The sequence below is a fragment of the Apium graveolens genome, chromosome 11 (genome assembly GCF_009905375.1).
Source record: "Apium graveolens cultivar Ventura chromosome 11, ASM990537v1, whole genome shotgun sequence".
NCBI classification, from domain to species: Eukaryota; Viridiplantae; Streptophyta; class Magnoliopsida; order Apiales; family Apiaceae; genus Apium; species Apium graveolens.
The window spans coordinates 156,974,613-156,995,974 of NC_133657.1; the positions used below are offsets into that span (position 1 = coordinate 156,974,613).

The 21,362-nt window shown below is 41.3% G+C and overlaps 1 non-coding gene across 1 annotated transcript; it reads right to left on the reverse strand.

The window, feature by feature from the left end:
- Positions 1–16,860: 16,860 nt before the first annotated feature.
- Positions 16,861–16,967, reverse strand: LOC141699370 (small nucleolar RNA R71). The gene has a single exon (XR_012565839.1). It is a non-coding gene; the product is annotated as a small nucleolar RNA R71 (small nucleolar RNA).
- Positions 16,968–21,362: the final 4,395 nt, after the last annotated feature.

Sequence of the window (21,362 nt, forward strand, 5' to 3'; positions counted from 1 at the left end):
TCGTTATTCCCCACCGTCTTCCTCATTCTTTCCTCCACCTTGATATACTTCACAGCCCTATCTTAGAGCTGTAACATGCTTTCAGGGGGGCACTTGGCCAATGACATCTTGAAAAATTCATCCCTAGTTCCCAGCTGCAGTGATATCATAGCTACCTTATCGTCAAGGTCTGGGACCTTCAAAGCTTCTTTGGTGAAATGGTTCAGATAATCTCTCAAGGACTCATTTGCTCCCTGCACAATGCTCATGAGGGATGCTGAACTTTTCTCATGCACTCTCCAACTAATGAATTGCTTGATAAAAGCTTGACTTAGATCTCTGAAGGACCCAATAGAATTCGGAGGTAAACTGCTATACCATTGATAGGGATAAATAAATCCTGATAATGGGCTGCTGGACCCAATAAGAAGGTGTTTGATATTCAGACCAGAAAGGTTAAGCCTGATGGACCAGATCAGGTCTGGTCGAATAAAAAAGGCCCAAAAGCCCTGATTATTAATTAATTTCGTAATTAATTAATAAGGGAAAAATCAGCTGTTGAGAAGAGTCCTGATAAGGATATAAATCCTTATAGATAAGCCTCAAGGGGACCTAAAAGGATAAGGAATCAGTTTCCTACTATCTAGGACTCCAAAGTCCATTCTAATTATGAGACTTGCCCACCAAGTCTCCTATACCAAGTCCAATTCAAGGACCACCAACATCTATATAAGGGGTCTCACCCCACAAATCAGAACTACGTTTTTTGGCTTGATTCTCTAATTCACAGAGATACGTAGGCATCTCGTAAAGGCAGATTGAGTCACGAAACACGAGAGCAACCATTAAAGACCTTGAGCTCCCGAATCTTAGTAATAAATACAGCAAGTAATAACCTTAGCTTTTTATCCATAACATTTGGCGCCGTCTGTGGGAAAAACGGAACAACAACCATGGCGAGAACACGGAGAACAACCAGCACTCTGGAGGAGGGAACACTATCAGGGATAACCCAGGTGATTTCATCAACCGTGGAGGTTCCTCCCCATTCAACTTATGCATCTACTCAGGGGGAAGCCCAGACAGGGGCAACTCATCCTCAGCCACAAGGGACAACTCCCCCGACTATTCAAGGTACGAATCCTCAAGTTTAACAAATACATATACCTGTGAATTCTCGACCCGTCGGGTATGAATATTCAACTATTGTTACTACTAACCCCCCTTATGGAATGCCCCTTCACCCTGAGGTTGGAGGAAGTGGATATGCTGGGCGAAGCGAAGCACGAGGGCGGTCGCCCCCCTATATACGAGGTTCGGATCCTATCCCTGAGGATCGGGAATTTTCTGGTCCATACACTGAGAGAGACTCCGAATCTTCGGATGATGAAGTGGCCCCGAGAAGGAGGCGTCCTGGAAAAGAGCCAATGGCCGATGGAAGGCAACGCCCCCAAAGCACCCCAGGGGCGAATCCCCAAGAAGTGCAGGAAAAGATCAGGGCTCATGAGGCTGAAATCCAAAGGCTGAGGCGTGATTTGGAGGCTCACCAAGCCACCAGACCCCACATACCTCCTAGGGGGAGAAATCCTCCTCCTATCATAGACCTGGATGGTCCGGTAAGAAGAAGGGCTGCTGTCCCAAGAACTGATCCAAGCAATCTCCTTCCCCTTGGAGATCCTGATGATCCAACTCCACCCTTCACAGAAGAGATAATGAATGCCCATATCTCAAGGAAATTCAAGATGCCCACTATCAAAGCCTATGATGGCACGGGAGACCCCGCTAATCATGTTAGGACATTCTCTAATGCACTGCTGCTGCAACCCGTGAATGATGCTATAAAATGTCGGGCCTTCCCTCAAACCCTGTCGGGTATGGCTCAAAGATGGTACAGTCGCCTCCCCCAAATTCTATTGGATCATTCAGAGAATTAAGTCAGGCTTTTATTAAGCAATTCATCAGTGGAAGAGTCCATGAGAAAAGTTCAGCATCTCTTATGAGTCTTGTGCAGGGAGCTAAAGAATCCTTAAGAGATTACCTAAATCGTTTTACAAAGGAGGCTTTAAAAGTCCCAGGCCTTGATGATAAGGTAGTCATGATAGCACTGCAACAAGGAACTAGGGATGAGTTTTTCAAGATGTCTTTGGCCAAACGACCCCCTGAGAGCATGTTGCAGCTCCAAGAGAGGGCAGGGAAGTATATCAAGGTTGAAGAAAGTATGAGGAAGACCGTAGTAAGTAATGAGCCCACTGGAGGCAAGAAACGAAAAACTGATTTGGAGTATATCGCTAAGGATAAATATCCTAGAACTGAACAAAACCCTGATTCAACCCCCAAGAAGGGAGGACCTGGGCAAAAGTTCACTGAATACGCTAAGCTGAATGCTCCCAGAAGTCAGATTTTGATGGAGATTGAGAAAGACAGAGATATTCGCTGGCCTAAGCCCTTGAAGGCTGATCCCGCCAAGCTAGATAAGGGAAAGTATTGCAGGTTTCACAAAGATGTTGGCCATGACACCGATGAGTGTAGGCAGTTGAAAGATGAAATTGAGTTTTTGATTCGAAAAGGAAGATTGAACAAGTATACTGGAGATGGAGGAGACAGAAATAATAATGGAAGGAAGAACTTTGAAGATCGTAGGAGGGACCAAGATGATCAGGGGCGGAATCCCCAACCTAGAGGACCAGTTATAAACACCATTTATGGAGGACCGAGACCTCGAGGGCCTGTGATAAACACGATCTTTGGAGGTCCAACTGCTGCTGGATTGTCCAAAAATTCCAGAAAGGCATATACTAGAGAAGTTAGGCATATTGTTGGAGAAGCCCCGAAGAGGGCCAGGACAGAAGTAACATTGGCTTTTGATGATTCCGACCTAGAGGGTGTGAAGTTTCCCCATGACGACCCGCTGGTCATAACGCCGATAATAGGAAATAGCCCGGTTAAGAGGGTCCTTGTGGATAATGGTGCTTCTGTGGATATCTTGCTCCACGACACCTTTCTAAGGATGGGGTATAACGACTCCCAGTTGACACCAACCGACATGCCGATATATGGATTTGCTGGAGTAGAATGTCCTGTGGAAGGGATAATTAAATTGCCAACCACCATAGGTACGGAGCCAAGGCAAGCAACGCAGATGCTGGATTTTGTGGTGGTAAAGGCTAGTTCAACTTATAATGCTATCATGGGGAGAACAGGGATACATGCCTTCAAGGCAGTCCCCTCTTCCTACCATTCAGTCATGAAGTTTCCCACCCGAAACGGGATTGGAGAAGAGAGAGGAGATCAAAAAATGGCTAGAAGCTGTTATGTGGCCTCTTTGAGGGCAGATGGAGTCGGGGGGCAGGTTCTTCCTATTGAAGATATGGATGTTCGAGAAAATGATGAGAATAGAGGAAGGCCAGCAGAAGAATTGGTTTCGGTTCCTTTAGATCCCAAGAATCCTGAGAGGATGACTTTCATTGGAGCCACATTGGAGGAGCCCCTTAGAGGGAAGTTAGTGAAATTTTTGCAAGAAAATAGTGATGTGTTTGCATGGTCAGCAGCTGATATGCCAGGCATAGACCCGGAGTTAATTACTCACAAGTTAAACGTGGATCCAAGCCGGAAGACAGTGAAACAAAAGAAAAGAAATTTTGCCCCGGAAAGACAAGAGGCTATAAAGCAGGAAGTGGAAAAGCTCTTAGAGGCTGGTTTCATTGAGGAGATTCAATTTCCGGAGTGGTTAGCAAACCCTGTAATGGTGAAGAAGGCTAATGGAAAGTGGAGGATGTGTATAGACTTCACCGATCTGAATGATGCATGCCCCAAAGACTGTTTTCCGCTGCCTAGAATTGATACTTTGATTGATGCCACCGCTGGACATGAGATGCTGAGTTTCATGGATGGGTTTAGCGGATACAACCAGATCAAAATGCATAAGGATGACATTCCAAAGGTATCATTTATCACTGACTTTGGTGTTTATTGTTATCTTGTTATGGCGTTTGGTCTCAAGAATGCAGGAGCCACCTATCAAAGGTTGGTGAATAAAATTTTTAAGGATCTTATTGGGAAGACTATGGAAGTCTATGTTGATGACATGCTAGTCAAGAGTCTAGTAAAGACTGATCATATAACCCATTTGAGGGAAGCTTTTGAGGTCCTGAGGTACCACAAGATGATGTTGAATCCCACGAAGTGTGCTTTCGGAGTAGGATCTGGAAAATTCTTGGGATTGATGGTCTCAAAGAGGGGAATTGAGGCTAACCCCGATAAAATAAAGGCAATCCTGGACATGGAACCCCCAAAAACTGTCAAGGATGTTCAGAAACTCACAGGAAGGGTTGCTGCGCTAGGACGATTCATCTCCAAGTCAGGAGACAAGTGCTTGTCATTCTTCAAGTCATTAAAGAACATTAAAGACTTTGTATGGAGTGAGGAAAATCAGAAGGCATTTGAAGAGTTAAAGAAGTATATGGGCCAGGCCCCGTTGTTGGCCAAGCCAGTTCTGGGTGAAGTTTTATTCTTGTACTTGGCTGTTTCAGAAAGCGCCTTGAGCGCGGTGTTGGTTAAGGAGGAACTGAAAGTCCAGAAACCCGTATACTATGTCAGCAAAATTTTGCATGGTGCTGAGTTGAATTATTCAGCCATTGAGAAATTCGCTTTAGCCTTGATAATGGCTTCAAGAAAGCTGCGTCCTTATTTTCAAGCTCACCAAATTGAAGTGCTAACAAATCAGCCACTGAGAAATATCATTCACAGTCCCAAGGCAAGTGGGAGACTGATTAAGTGGGCAATAGAGTTGGGAGAGTTCGATCTCAAGTATAAGCCACGTATGGCCATAAAAGCCCAGGCACTAGCTGACTTCGTGGTGGAATGTACCATACCCAACCAAGAAGTCGGGGGGCAGGAAGATACCATACCTCAAGACAAGGGAGTCGACAATGGGGACAAGGAGAAAGAATATTGGGTTCTCTATTTTGATGGAGCATCAAAAACAAATTCCAGTGGAGCAGGGTTGGTTTTGCAAAGCCCTGATGGATTCTTAATTGAGTATGCCATGAAGCTAGACTTCCCAACCACAAATAATGAGGCAGAGTATGAAGCCCTGATTGCTGGCCTTGGTCTAGCTGGGACACTTAGAGTCAAAAACTTAAAGGTCCGTGGAGACTCGAAGTTGATCATATCCCAGGTAAAGGGAGAATTTGAAGCAAGGGATGATACGATGGCTAAGTATGTTCGCCTAGTAAGGGCTGTGATGACCCAATTTAATGAATGCCATGTTGAACACATTCCAAGGGAAGAAAATGCTAAAGCAGATGCGCTATCAAAGTTTGCTTCATCTGAGATTGAAGAAAGTTTAGGAAGTGTGTACTTCCGTGTTTTGAAGACACGAAGCATAGATGTTAAGCTTGTGGCTCCCGTAGGCTTGGGGACGTCATGGATTGATCCCATCAAGGCTCACATTCAGACCGGTTGGTTGCCAAGCGATGCAATTGAGGCACGGAAGTTAACTGTTCGAGCACTAAGGTACTCTTTGATAGATGGGATTCTATATAAAAGATCTTTCGTGGTTCCTTACTTGAGGTGTCTCAGGCCCGATGAGGCACGCTTAGCTCTTGAGGAAGTGCATGGAGGTATTTGTGGGCAACACTTGGGGGGCAGGGCCTTGGCTCATAAGATAACTCGTTTAGGCTTCTATTGGCCAGAAATGATGGCTGATGCCAAAGAATATGTAAAGAAGTGTGATCGTTGTCAGAAGCATGCACCAGTCGCCAGACAACCCCCCGAGATGCTGACCTCTATCAACTCACCTATTCCCTTTGCTATGTGGGGGATGGATATTCTAGGGCCTTTTCCTATGGCCACAGCACAAAGGAAGTTTCTGATTGTAGCCATTGATTATTTCACCAAGTGGATCGAAGCCAAACCTTTGGCCAAAATCACAACTAAGCAGGTTGCACAATTCCTGTGGGAAAACATTATGTGCCGATATGGAATTCCCCGTATCCTCGTCACTGACAATGGAACACAATTCAACAACGAGGAATTCAAGAAGTATTGCGAAGAAAATGAAATTGAGTTACAGTTCACCTCTGTGGCTCACCCGCAAGCCAATGGGCAAGCGGAGGTAGCAAATCGGATAATCCTGGATGGACTAAAGAAGAGGATCGAAAAGTCAAGAAATAATTGGGTGGATGAGATACTTCCCATATTGTGGGCCTATAGGACTACCTGTAGAGTCACGACAAATGCAACTCCTTTCATGTTGGCATATGGGGCGGAAGCAGTAGTTCCCGTGGAGATATCACATTCTTCTCCAAGGATTCAGGCTTTTGATGAAAAAGAAAATGAGGAAGGGCAGAAGTTAGCCCTGGATTTAATCGATGAAGTGCGAGATAAAGCACACGCAAAGATAGTAGAATATCAGAAAAAGGCTTCATTCTACTACAACCTAAGGGTTAAAGAGAGGTTTTTCAAACAAGGTGACCTAGTCTTGAGAAAAATAGAGGCTTCTGGTGTCGGACAGAAAGGAAAGCTTGCCCCAAATTGGGAAGGGCCGTATAGAGTCAAGAGCGTTCAGGGTAGAGGAACCTACAAGCTGGAGACTATGGATGGTTTTGAAGTCCCGAGAACCTGGCACGCACAAAACCTGAAGGTTTACTACGCGTGAGATGGTCGAAGTACGATTCTCACTCGTCAGGATGGCGAGTAGGTTGAAAAGCACCTTGAAGCTTTGCTTGCTTAGGATTTATATGTTTTAGTTTTATTACGAAATTTATTAAGACTTGTGTAAGGGACGAATCCCAGACAATTTTATGAAATTCATAAGTTCTTCAAAGTATGTTTGTGGCCTAACAAATAAAAATCAAATGCATGGATGCAAGCATAAAAGGTGATAAATGAAATAGATCTGATAGATGTTACAAAAGTTTGATAAATAAAGTCTCGAAAATAAAAAAAGCCACGCAGGGCTGAAAAAGCTCTAAGGAGCTGAAGTACCCTCGACATCCATATCATCGTCCTCTCCACTCTCGCTGGATGTCTCTGTCGTCTCGGAGGAGGAGGAAGAGCTGTCGTCCTCAGCAGGTCTAGAAGAAGACTCGGGAGGAGGAAGGAGTGGATCCTGAGGAACATGGTCTGAGACAACTACTCGGGTACGAAACCTCTGTAGCAAAGCCTCGTCATCAGGGCAGATATAGTCCGCCGGGTTAATATCAGGACAAGCCTCGTTCACGGTCCCAAGGGCCGTGTCCCAACCAGTCCTAAAAAACTCGGGAAAGACTGAATCATCCCTAATCCTCATAGATTGGGCAAACTCCTCCGAGTCCAGATAGTTGTCTATAGCTTTATCCTTCTCCGCCTGAAGTACCACCAGCTCGGCGTTAGACTCTCCGAGTTCTTCCTCCTTGCGCTTGAGCTTTTTCTCCAGGGTAGCATACTTCTTCTGTTGCCTCCTGAGGGCATTATTGGCCTTATCAGAAGCCCGCTTCCATGATTCGGCTTGCCTCACGGCGCCTTGAAAATAGGCGTTAGACTGAAACAAAGCAACCAACGAAGTATAAGGCAAGAAAATGCTACAAGAATGAAAGATAAATTTAAAAGAGAGAAGGCATACCGAAGCCAGAGATTGGGCTCCCATGAGCTTAATCCTCTCAAGGTCAGGGGTGGCCACCACGTCAGTAAAGTCCTTTGGAGTCATGCTATGGTAGGACCAATCCCAAGCATGTTTCGTGGAACCAACCACGGTGTCCCCTCGGCGGAATCCCCAGAGAGGCTGGAAGGCTCCTGTGGCAGCAGCAGTAGGGGCAGCAGCAGTAATAGGAGCACTATGGCCCCCAGCTCCTTCAGTTGAAGCCTCCCCTATAGGCTCTTTCTGCTTCTTCAAAAAGATAGGCTCCGTGGCCTTTCCCCGGGTGTCTAGGCCTGCGAGCCGAGCTTTCTTCATCCTAGCTGTTTCCTCAACCAAAGGAACATTGTCCTCGTTAATCTCCTTAGCAGCTGAAACAAAGCAAAGGACAAAATAAGTGAAGTTAATAATGCATGAAATGAAGTAAAATTGAGAAGGGAAGAAAAATACCCTGTTGAGAAACAGAGGATAGTCCCACATGAATCAGGGAAAACTCCTCTAAGAGAGTCCAGCTGGTGGTCGTGCCATCATCCTGAGTAAGCCCATTATAAATAATAGTTTCTTCGGGAGTTAAGTGAATGGATTTGAGGCTACCATCACTGACCTTCCCAAAGGAAGATCGAAAAAGTGTGCCCCAGTCACCATTCTCCCAACGTAACCCGACGAAACTATTCCTCCAATTTTGATTATTATCAGGAATAGAGGCACTGTTAAAGATATGTTTGCTTTTGGGCCTTTGCTTGACATAGACCCAGCCGCAGATACCGGAAGAACTATTGTAACACTGAAAGACTTTCCTAAAAACAGCTACAGAAAGAGGAAAGCCCTCCCTAAGACAGCAGACCATAAAACATAGAATGTTCCTCCAGGCGTTTGGAGGAAGCTGACACGGGTTGATTTGTAAATCAGCCAAAAGATGAGGAATAAAGGGGTGAAAAGGAAACCTAAGCCCAGCATTAAGGGCATCTGTGTAAATGAAAAGAGTATCGGGTCTCTAGTGGCAAGTACGATCACCACCAGAGACTGGAACTAATCTAAGAGGAGGAAGGACGTTATAGCGAGCATTTAGTTTATTGAAATCTATGTTGTGCCAAGTATTACAATGATTAAAAGAGTCGAGATGTGCAGTGGAGGGATATTCATCCCCCCTAGTGTTAATCATATCAATTAAAGACATATATGAAGAGCGGATCTCGATATCCTTACCTCGTTTTGAAGCCGAGGCTATCTTTGCCGCCCTCTCGGAATTCTTGTCAGCCATTAGTAAGCTAGAAAAAGCCTGAAGGAGAGGTTGGAAAACTAAAGGAGGGGATTTGAGAGAGGAAAGGTTAGAAAGTTGGAGGAAGGATGAGGAGAAGTTGTAGAATGAGTAGAGAGGTGAAATGAGAGGTGTGGAGAAATCAAACTCTCACCCCACCTTTATATAGCCAAGGAAGGGGGATAATGGGCCTTAAAAAAGCCCATTTGGGCCCAAAACTTAGAAGGTTCTGGAATTATCCAGGAAGTTCCTGGAAAATTCAAGAGAATTCTAGCAAAAATCAGAAGAAAACTTGAGTTTTTCAAGAATCTGGAAGAATCCAGAAAAACCCTAGAAGGATTTGGAATTTGGGCTTAGAAAATAAAAGCCCATCTCAGAAAAGGGCCTAATTTTAGAAAAAATCAAGCCCGGTTAAGGGCCCAAGTGTTTAAAAAGCCCTGTTTGAGGCCCAAATGATGTTTAAGAAAAAAGAGTGGAAAGGGAGCCCAGTTAAAACAATGGGCCAATTGCAAAAACCTAGTTGGATCAAGAAAAATGGGCCCAAGGTTTTTCTATTGAAGCCCAGAAAAAAGGGTAGGCCAAATAAGAAAATAGGCCCAGTTAAAATGGGCCCAAGTCTTAGCCCAGAATTAAGAGCTTAAATCCAAGTATATACAAAAAAATATATGTATATATTCTTGACCCTTTCGAATAGAAAACACAGAGAAATCCTGGTCGAATGGTCTGAGGTCGAATTTCCCTCGACCAGGGCTGATAAAAGAAGCTAATTCGGTCAAGAAATTAATTCTGACCAAAAATCTTGGTCGAAAATGATTGTTTTTTGACCGAAATGCCAGAATAATGTTCGACCTTGTTCCTTGATCCTTTCGACCAGGGAACAAGATAAAATCTTGGTCGAAATGATCCAGCTCGAAATAGCTTCGACCAAGGCAAGAGATGATGGTTAATTCGGTCAAAAAATGGAGATCCTGACCGAAAATCTTAACCGAAGTTGAAAAAAAAATTCCTGGTCGAAAATTCCTGGTCGAAAATTCCTGGTCGAAATATTTAAAAAAAAAAAAAAAGGGGGAGAAATCCTGGCCGAAATTCGACCAGGATTCTTGCTCGAATGGAATCTCCTCGAAAATCCTTCGACCAAGGCACAGCAGGGGCTAATTCGACCAGGATCCTGGTCGAATGGATTCCTGGTCGAAAATTGTAAAAAAAAAAAAAAAAGAGAGAGAAATTAAGGGAAAAATCCAGAAATTAAGGATAAATCCCAGAAAAATAAGGAAAAATCCCAGAAAAATTAGGGAAAATTCCAGAAATTAGGGAAAAATCCCGGAAATAAGGGAAAAATTCCTGGAAATCAAAATAATTCCTAAATAAATCCCAGAAATTAAGGGAAAAATCCAGAAATTAAGGGAAAAATCCAGAAATTAAGGATAAATCCCAGAAATTAAGGGAAAAATCCAGAAATTAAGGGAAAAATCCAGAAATTAAGGATAAATCCCAGGAAAATAAGGAAAAATCCCAAAAAAATTAGGAAAAATTCCAAAAATTAGGGAAAAATCCCGGAAATAAGGGAAAAATTCCTGGAAATCAAAATAATTCCTAAATAAATCCCAGAAATTAAGGGAAAAATCCAGAAATTAAGGGAAAAATCCAGAAATTAAGGATAAATCCCAGAAATTAAGGGAAAAATCCAGAAATTAAGGGAAAAATCCAGAAATTAAGGATAAATCCCAGGAAAATAAGGAAAAATCCCAGAAAAATTAGGGAAAATTCCAGAAATTAGGGAAAAATCCCGGAAATAAGGGAAAAATTCCTGGAAATCAAAATAATTCCTAAAAGGAAAAATTCGTTGTAAACGTGTAGGTCGCTCCACACTTTACGCAAGAACGAAACCCTGTAAGGGAATGAATAGACTTAACTTCTGCGAAACATAATCAATGTTTCCCAAAAGTTGGGGGGCAAATGATAGGGATAAATAAATCCTGATAATGGGCTGCTGGACCCAATAAGAAGGTGTTTGATATTCAGACCAGAAAGGTTAAGCCTGATGGACCAGATCAGGTCTGGTCGAATAAAAAAGGCCCAAAAGCCCTGATTATTAATTAATTTCGTAATTAATTAATAAGGGAAAAATCAGCTGTTGAGAAGAGTCCTGATAAGGATATAAATCCTTATAGATAAGCCTCAAGGGGACCTAAAAGGATAAGGAATCAGTTTCCTACTATCTAGGACTCCAAAGTCCATTCTAATTATGAGACTTGCCCACCAAGTCTCCTATACCAAGTCCAATTCAAGGACCACCAACATCTATATAAGGGGTCTCACCCCACAAATCAGAACTACATTTTTTGGCTTGATTCTCTAATTCACAGAGATACGTAGGCATCTCGTAAAGGCAGATTGAGTCACGAAACACGAGAGCAGCCATTAAAGGCCTTGAGCTCCCGAATCTTAGTAATAAATACAGCAAGTAATAACCTTAGCTTTTTATCCATAACAACCATCTTTGAGCCATTCCCGACAGGGTTTGAGGAAAGGCCCGACACTTAATAGCGTCGTTCACGGGCTGCAACAACAGTGCATTAGAGAATGTCCTGATATGATTAGCGGGATCTTCAGTGCCATCATAAGCTTTGATGATGGGCATCTTAAACTTCCTTGAGATATGGATATTCAATATCTCTTCAGTGAACGGTGGAGTTGGATCATCAGGATATCCTAGAGGCAGAAGATCACTTGGATCAGCTCTTGGGGCAATAGCCCTTCTTGGTATTGGACCATCCAAGTATATGATCGGAGGAGGATTTCTCCTCCTCGGAGGTAGTGGGGGTCTCGGGGTAAGGTGCACCTTTAGATCGCGCTTCAGCCTTTGGATTTCAGCTTCGTGAGCCCTGATCCTCTTTTGTACTTCTTGGGGATTAGCCCATCGGGTGCTCCTGGGGCGCGGGTTAGTATCAACCATTGGTTCTTTACCAGCACGCCTCCTCCTTGGAGCCACATCGTCCTCCGAAGATTCGGAGTCCCTTTCAGTATAAAATCCAGAGAATTCTTGGTCCACCGGAATAGGAACCAAACCACGTATGTAGGGGATGTTTGCCCTCGTGATTCACTCTGGTTAACATATCCACTTCCTCCAACCTCGGGGTACAGGGGAATCCCATAAGGGGGATTAGTAGTCACAATAGTTAAGTACTCATACCCAATGGGCTGAGGGTTTACAGGTGCATGTACCTGCTGAAATTGGGAATTCTTCTCTTGAGGAGTCGGGGGATTCGTCCCTTATGATTGAGGCTCAGTTTCCCCTATCAGGGTTACTCCTTGGGTGGAGGTGTAGGATGAGTGTGGGGGTATCCCCACTGTCGACGAAATCGTTTGAGTTACTCCAGCTGGTTTTCTTTCAGGGGCGCTGTTTCCACTTCGTATTCTCACCATGGTTATTGTTATGCTCTCCTACAGACGGCGCCAAATGTTATGGATTGAAAACTATGCCATATTTATTGCTAGGGTTTGTGAGCTTCGAGGCTCAATTTGACTGCTCTTGTATTTCGCGACTCAATCTTCCTTAACAAGATGCCTACGTACCTTGCTGTTTGCCAAGGATCAAGTCAAAAAATGTAGTTCTGATAGGAGGGGTGAGACCCCTTATATAGATATTGGGAGTCCTTGAATTAGACTAGGGTTATGAGGCTTGGGGGACAAGTCTCAGAATTTGGATATACGTTGGAGTCCTATAATAAAGGAATTAGACTCCTTGTTGGTTCAAGTGCCCTATAGGCTATCTTCCAAGGAGTTATATTATTGATTGGACTTATTTAATTAGCTGTTAATCCTCCCTATTTATTAATTACAAAATTAATAAATACTCAGGGCTATTGGGCCTTCTTGGTCTGAATGTCATACATATGGCCTTCTTTAATGGGCCTTGCAGTCCTAGATACAATTAATGCAACATTAATGACGTAATTAAGGTTTATTTTTCTCCCTATCATATATATATATAAAATATTTGATTATAAAATAAGAATGCAACTTATACTTTACAAGACTCCTCAATTATATTATTATAATCTTCCAAACATGAAAATAAAAAAATACAATATTAGCTGTTTTGCAAATATCAATATACATTACTTAGTAAACTAATTCATATTTTTGGGTCAGAAATTTGATGAACTGCTGCTAATAATCGAATTTTAATTAAATCGTGACTCGTGAGGTTGATTAATATGAAAAACGAATCAATCTTATCATAATATTTTCAAAAATAGTATAAAATAAAACTAAATGGGGCTCGTGGTTTGCACGGGTTATCATGCTAGTTATATATTAATAATTAAAGACTTGTGCATTGAGTTGATTGAGAAAAGGGATCATTAATTCTATGTAAACAAAACCAACTTTTTCCCTATCTGAATTTAATATTGCAGGGAAAGAATATGAATCTGATCATTGTTGTTGTAATAGAAATTAGTAAAAGAAAGTAGGATTGATATTTATTTTAGGTAGGAAGGTGCATGATGTATAGAAAAGGTGTATGATCATAAATAACGCTAATACAAGTATTAAATTAGGATAAATGACTGTATGTCCTTTGTAAGATCAAGAAGACTAGATCCAATATAAATGAGGTAGCTTCGATCACCTAAATTCACATCCACAATAGTCATCGAAAAACAAATGGTGTTGTTATTTCTAGTTAAGTAAAAGAAATAATCACCTAGAGATTGAGCTAAACCTGACTCGAACCGATCCAACAGAGACCTTTGAGAGAAGCGGAGGTGTGAAATGGGTGGTGGTTGGTGAGAGAGTTTTAAACTTGTACCGCAAACATTGTCTAGGGTATGTAAGTTGTAGGGAATTCGTAATTATCATGTTCTGCAAATATTGTCCATGTTAGTGTGGACATTTTTGAATTCAGAGTTGTTGCATGATTGATCTAACCGTTGTGAAATCGTTTGTTATAAAATTACTCTCTGTCAAACAGTTGTTCGGGACTGGACCCCCTATACTAAATACTGAAGAGTAGTTCCACATAATATGTTAAAAGTAGAGATTAGAAAGTGACTTTTGTAAAAAAAATGTAATAGATTTTAGAATGGGACAGTAATGTTATTGGGCTTAACTCATTAACAAATTTATTAGATTCATAAAATAATTTTACATTTTCGACCAAAACTCTAGTACTATCTATAATATCCAAGTTTATAATCGATTACATACCAAATAAATCAATCTTGATAATCTATTAATTTAGTATACATCAATTACAAAATTTTCCTTGTAAAATTTTCTAATATTCTTATTTTGAATGAGTAACTATAATATAGTTGAAATCAATATATTTAGTATATTAACCATGTATTGGAACCAAGTTGGTTATCAGGAACGTCCTTCGGTCGAATCTGTAAAGAAGATAATGAAAGGGAGTGTCTCCTGATTTACCTTTGGCGTGAGGATTAGTTAATTTGGATTTTTGTAGGTAGTTGAGAATACAAGAGTTCTATAAAAGTAATAAGTGTGTAAATAATATGAATGTAATCGAAGCTGATACCGTATAACTTAGTCATCTTCCTCGTTCGGTTATGGGCTTTTCGAAAGGTGGTCGTTGTGGGAGACGTGTTTCACGTCTATCCTATTTTATTCGACATAGTCTAAGTGTTAGTGTGTGTGCCCTAGAGACAATACTATTATGTTTATGTTATGAGACATTTGGATTATTAATAATGATTTTATGGATTATTCTTTAAAACTTTATTATATCTTTATTTTTCGTGATAAAAGATTAGATTAATAAATATCCTTGGAATATGTTATGTAAATCTATATCTCTAAGTACGTGACTTAGAAATAAAATTATGAGAATAGTATTGATATTCTAAAAGGTCCCTAGTCAAGTGTTATTGTTAAGGGACGAGAATAATTGTTGAGTGGAATTTATGAAAGTTTATTACGCTCCGTAAAGCTTTGAATTGATGCGTTTGTACTCAAGTTGTTAAGTGTTTTAACGTGTTTTCGAGTGTTTTTGCATTTCAGGCATTATCTAGGTAATCAGGTGAATTAGCATTGTTTTGGTGCTAATTTGGTGTCAAGGTGGTGTTGGAATAAAAGCTCGTGGAAAGCCGGCTCTAATCTACAAGAAAAATAAAGAAGTCAAGTTCTAGCAGAAGCCCAACGCGCGGCCGCGCCCAAAGTTCAGAAAGCCGGCGCGCCGCGCTGGATCAAGCACGTGGCCGCGCCAGGTCGGGATGCAGAATTCTGATTCTACTGTAATTTGAATTGGAAGACTTCTCTGTTGATTAGGGCTGCTATATAAATAACTCTAGGTCATTTTTAATAATATATCAAGCCAGAGACATATCGAGGAGATCCGTAAGAAGACCGTATTAGCACGATTCAACGAAGACGAAGAAGATCTTGTTTTTACTTGTGAATCTTTGTTTTAAGTTGTAACTTGGATGCTAGTTTTCTTATTTGTGAACCTTAATCTTGTTTTGTACTTGGTTTTATTTATTCGTTATAAAGACTACGTTTGTTATACCATGCTTTCATCGGAACCCACGTTGATGATGAGTCCGATTATGGGCTAATCATTATCGTGGGGTTCTAACGGATTTATTTATGGATTTCTTTAGTTAAATTGATCGATGCATTAGTGTGTGGTGATTGTATGATAACCTAGTATTGGTTGTGCGTATTCGTTTTATGAGCGTCGCGAACTTATAAGATAGTGTGTTAATTCTTAATAAAACGAAAGTGAACTTAAGGATTTAGAACTTGCCATGCTAGCATAGGTTCATGTATTCATTATGCATGATTCGTAGGTAATTTTAACCATCTTAATTGCCCTATGTAATCAAGATAGATAACTTGTGCTTAAATCATTATGTTGTCAAATTCTGTAGACGTATAGGGTCTCAATATAATTGGTATCTATTCAGCTTCTATCTCTTGTGTGGCTGTCTGGTAGTATGGTACTCGTGCAACGAAAGTTGGCGTTTATCAGTTTCATGTTATCTGATTAGTGTCATCACCATTGCATGCTAAGGTTGAGAATAATAAGGTTATTGAATGAAGTATTTAATGAAGTTAGAATCCCATGTTTGTCATATATATCAATTCAACCAATCTTATTCTCTTAGTTATAATTGTAAGTTTAATTCTTAGTTATAAACAACCTCTATTTGTTATCGTCTTAGCATTGAATAATAACCATACATTGTTGCTTAAGTGCGTGAATTAATTAGTTAACCAAGCCAGTCTCTATGGTAACGAACTAGAAAAGATTCTATACTACTTGTGAACTCGTATACTTGCGTGTATTATTAGCGTGTGTTTAGCGACAAACAAGTTTTTGGCGCCGCTGCCGGGGACTGCAGTGTTAATTTATAGTTTATGTGCTTTCCATCAGTGGTTGTTAAAGTTCATTGACTCGGACATTGTTACTTATTTGTTTCCTTATCTTATTTCAGGTACTCTAGCGAGGGTGTATGCATACGCGTTCGCGTACTCGTAAGAGAACTCTGATAAAGCCGAGGAAGAACTTGTGGTGGTTCGAAGGGAAGTTTTTGAGGAAGAAAAGAAGGTAGAAGAAGAAGGGAAAGTCGAGGAACCGGCTTTAGTAGAGATGGGTGATCAAGCAGAAAACCCTAAGGCTTTGATGGACTATTCTAAGTCTAAGATTAATGACATTCAGTCAAGCAACATCAGGCCAGCCATTAGGGCTAACATTTTTGAGATCAAGTCAAGCACGATTCAGATGATACAAAACTCAGTTCAGTTTGGGGGTTCTCCTACTGAAGACCACAACATGCACATCAGGTATTTCATCGAGATCTGCGATACGTTCAAGTTCAATGATGTGACTGAAGATGCTATCAAGCTGCGACTCTTCCCATTCTCTCTGAGGGACAAAGCTAAATGATGGTTACATTCTCTACCAGCAGGGTCTATCACCACTTGGGAAGATCTTGCACAAAAGTTTCTCACTAAATTCTTCCCTATGGCAAAGACTGCTGCAATCAGGAATGCTCTTACTCAGTTTGCTCAGAAAACTGGAGAATCTCTGTGTGAGGCTTGGGATCGATACAAAGAGATGCTAAGGAAGTGCCCACACCATGGCATGCCTGATTGGATGATTATTAACTGCTTCTATAATGGATTGGGTGCTACTTCTAGACCCATGCTTGATGCAGCATTAGGAGGAGCCTTGTGGGCTAAGAGCTACGATGAAGCTTATGAATTAATTGAACTGATGGCTGATAATGAATACCAGAATCCTTCCCAAAGACTGACTCAGGGAAAAGTAGTAGGAATTCTGGAGTTGGATGCAGCAATTGCTATAGCTACCCAACTTAAGGCTTTGGCGATGAAGGTGGACACTTTGGCTAATTATGGGGTTAATCAAATTGCTAGTGTTTGTGAGCTTTGCGTTGGTGCCCATGAGACTGATCAGTGCACAATTTCTAGTGAATCAGCTCAATTCGTGAGCAACTTTCAACATTTGCAGCAGCCCATGCCAGCCACTTACATTCCAACAACCATAATCATCCTAATTTCAGTTGGAGCAATGTTCAGAATGCGGTTCAACAGCCTTATCGGCAGTATCCAGCTAAGCAGTACAACCCCCCTGGTTTTCAGCAACCATAATATGCAACAAAACAGCAACTCCAGCTGTAACAAGCTAATAAAAAATCTGAACTAGAGGAGTTGAAGCTTATGTGGAAGAGTCAAGCTGTTTCTATCAAGACCTTGGAAAATCAAATTGGGCAAATTGCCTATCCCTTGCTAAATCGTTAGCTTGGTACACTACCTAGTGACACAGAAGTGCCAGGAAAGAGGGAAGCTAAGTAGCAGGTAAATGCAATCACTTCAAGCGTTGACTGAAGAAGCTGGGGCTGAGAAAGAAGTAGAGCAGCAGGGAGTTGAAGTGGAACCAAGGAAGACTACTGTTGAGCACACTCCTCCTGAGGGTAATACAGGGGAGAAATAGATCTATCCTCCACCGCCTTTTCCTAAGCGGCTGTAGAAGAAAAAGCTGGACAAGCAATTTGAGAAGTTTCTGGAGGTGTTCAAAAAATTTCATATCAACATACATTTCATTGAGGCTCTTGAGCGGATGCCTAGTTATGCAAAGTTTATGAAAGGTATTCTCTCTCAGAAAGTGAAGCTATATGATTTAAAGACAGTCGCTCTTACGGAGGAATGCAGTGTTGTGCTGCAACAGAAGTTGCCTCCGAAGCTTAAAGATCCAGGAAGCTTCACTATTCCGTGTACTATTGGAAAAGTGTCTTTTGACAGATGCTTATGTGACTTGGGAGCTAGAATTAATCTAATGCCCTTGTCAATCTTCAAGCAATTGGACTTACTTGATCCAAAACCAACTTATATGACCTTGCAGTTAGCCGACCGTTCTATTACATATGCGCGAGGTATTGTGGAGGATGTCTTGGTCAAGGTTGATAAACTCATCTTCCCTGGTGATTTTGTAATTCTTTATTTCGAGGTGGATAAAAAGATTCCCATAATCTTGGGAAGATCCTTCTTGGCAACTGGTCGAACTTTGATAGATGTGCAGAAGGGTGAGCTTACAATGCGAGTGCTGGATCATGATGTAACTTTTAATATGTTCAATACTATGAAATTTCCTACAGAAAATGAGGAGTGCTTAAAGGTGGAGTTGGTTGATTCTGTGGTTACATCAATTGCTAAGGTCCGATGCCTTAAAAAAAGCCTTACTGGGAAATTCAGATAGTGAAGATGACGAAGGTGAAGAACAATTGCAATATTTGAATGCTTCTCCTTGGAAGAGGAAGATTGGTATGCCTTTTGAATCTCTTGGAATGGAGGAATTGAACAAAACGCCTCAATCCATCTATTGAGGAAGCACCCACTCTTGAGCTTAAGACTTTACCCGAGCATTTGAGGTATGTGTTTTTAGGTGATGCATCTACTTTGCCTGTTATTATTGCATCTGAACTTTCAAGTAGTGATGAGGAAAAGCTTCTGAGGATTCTGAGAGAGTTCAAATCAGCAATTGTTTGGACTATAGCAGATATCAAGGGAATCAGCCCTTCTTACAGCATACATAAAATTCTTCTAGAGGAAGGTAGCAAGCCTACGGTCGAGCAGCAAAGACGACTTAATCCAATCATGAAGGAAGTAGTGAAGAAGGAAATTCTTAAGTGGCTAGATGCAGGGATCATCTATCCTATTTCAGACAGTTCATGGGTAAGCCCGATTCAATGTGTGCCTAAGAAAGGTGGAATTATTGTGGTAGGAATTGAGAAGAATGAGCTTATTCCTACTAGAACAGTCACGGGTGGAGAGTTTGCATGGACTACAGGAAGTTGAACAAAGCCACTAGGAAGGATCACTTCCTTTTGCCCTTTATTGATCAGATGCTTGACAGATTGGCTGGTCATGAGTACTACTGCCTTCTGGATGGTTATTCGGGTTACAATCAGATTTGTATCGCTCCAGAAGATCAGGAAAATACTATATTCACTTGTCCATTTAGTACTTTCTCCTTCAGATGAGTTTCTTTTGGTCTGTGTGGTGCACCTACCACATTTTAGAGGTGTATGATGGCCATTTTTCTGATATGATAGGCCAGAATATGGAGGTATTCATGGACAACTTCTCTGTATTTGGCGATTCTTTTGATGAATACTTGTAAAATCTTGGACACGTTCTCAAGAGGTGTGTTGAGACCAATCTGGTTCTCAATTGGGAGAAATGCCACTTTATGGTGCGACATGGAATTATTCTCGGGCACAAGGTTTCTAGTAAGGGTCTTGAGGTGGATAAAGCCAAGGTGGGGGTCATTGAGAATCTTCATCCACCTATTTCTGTTAAGGGAATTCGCAGTTTTCTTGGTCATGCGGGTTTTTATAGGCGTTTCATCAAAGACTTCTCGAAAATTTCAAAGCTATTGTGCAGTTTGCTAGAGAAAGATGTTCCTTTCAAGTTTGATGACGAGTGCCTTGCATCTTTTGAGACTTTGAAAAAAAGTTTAATCACGGCACCGGTTATAACTGCACCTGATTGGAATGAACCTTTTGAGATGATGTGCGATGCAAGTGACTATGTAGTTGGAGCAGTTCTTGGAAAGAGGAAGAACAACATATTTCACGTGGTCTACTATGCTAGTAAGACCCTAAATGGTGCTCAACTGAATTATACTACTACAGAGAAAGAACTTTTGGCTATTGTCTATGGTTTTGAGAAATTTCGATCTTATCTACTTGGGACTAAGGTGACAGTTTTCACTGATCACGCTGCAATTCGATATCTCGTATCAAAGAAGGACTCAAAGCCTAGATTGATTAGATGGGTTCTTTTGCTTCAAGAATTTGAACTAGAGATCAAGGACAGAAAGGGAACTAAAAATCAAGTCGCTGATCATCTCTCGCGTTTAGAGAATTCTAATGCTACTTCATTGGATAAAACATTGATAAATGAGTCTTTTCCCGACGAGCAGCTATTTGGAGTACAAGAAGAAGAACCGTGGTTTGCAGACATTGTGAACTACCTTGTGAGTAATATCATGACTCTCGACTTATCTTATGCTCAAAGGAAGAAGTTTCTACGTGAAGTGAAGTGGTATATGTGGGATGAGCCGTTTTTTTTCGACAAGGACCTGACCAAATCATCAGGAGATGTATTTCTTACAGCGAAACAGGGGAGATCTTGCGGGATTGCCACTCAACGGCTTATGGAGGACATTATGATGGAAAAAAGACAGTAGCTCGTGTTCTTCAAGCAGGTTTCTTTTGGCCGACATTATTTAAAGATGCTCACCAGTTCGTTTTGAAATGTAATCGATGTCAACATGTGGGTAATATGTTTAAGAGGGATGAGATGCCTCTTAATGTGCTTCTAGAGGTTGAGGTCTTCGATGTTTGGGGAATTGACTTCATGGGGCCATTTGTCTCATATTGTAACAATCAGTATATCTTGTTGGCGGTTGATTACGTGTCAAAATGGGTTAAAGTTAAGGCGTTTCCAACGAACGATGCGAAAGTGGTGCTTAATTTTCTCCACAAGCAGATATTCACAAGGTTTAGAACTCCAAGAGTCATAATCAGTGATGAGGGGTCGTATTTTTCAATCGCAAGTTCACTGCTATGATGAAAAGGTATAACGTGAATCATCGCAATGTTACGGCTTATCATCCTCAGACAAATGGACAAGCTGATGTGTCTAACAGAGAGATCAAGCGCATTTTAGAGAAAGTGGTGTGTCCATCGAGGAAAGATTGGTCTTTGAAGCTTGATGAAGCTGTTTGGGCGTATAGAATAACATATAAGACTCCACTGGGAATGTCTCCGTTTCAGTTGGTCTATGATAAGGGGTGTCATTTGCATGTGGAGCTCGAGCATAAGGCTTATTGGGCTTTGAAGAAATTGAATCTTGACTTGGATGCAACTGGAAAGAAGAGGATGCTTCAATTGAATGAACTCGACGAGTTTCGACTTCAAGCTTATGACAACAACAAAATGTATAAGGAGAAAGTCA